Here is a 323-nt window from a genome sequence, read left to right as displayed (position 1 = left end):
TGTGAGTGTTTTCCTTTTCAAAAGCCAGAATAAATGAAAACACAATTGCTGACAACAGTGGGAGTAAGGGACAGCACGAAAAGGGACAGCCGGGTGAATGTGCTGCTGACCTTCCTTTCCTTGCATTGCTGAGCTCTTTGGAAAGCTCTCTGCCACTCAGCTCTCCTAACAGCCCCCAAATCCAACCAGGTGACCACACGTCTGCTGGGACCAAGGTCCCAAAACCCCGCAACTGGAAGGTCACTGGTGGGTGCGGGGCGCGGCAGCCACCCGCACCCACGGGCAGGGCCAGCCGCGCAAGCAGCGGCCTGGGTAGACTCGGT

The sequence above is a fragment of the Phalacrocorax carbo genome, chromosome 4 (genome assembly GCF_963921805.1).
Source record: "Phalacrocorax carbo chromosome 4, bPhaCar2.1, whole genome shotgun sequence".
NCBI lineage: Eukaryota > Metazoa > Chordata > Aves > Suliformes > Phalacrocoracidae > Phalacrocorax > Phalacrocorax carbo.
The sequence above is the reverse complement of the archived record's forward strand: the minus strand, read 5'-3'. Positions refer to the sequence as shown.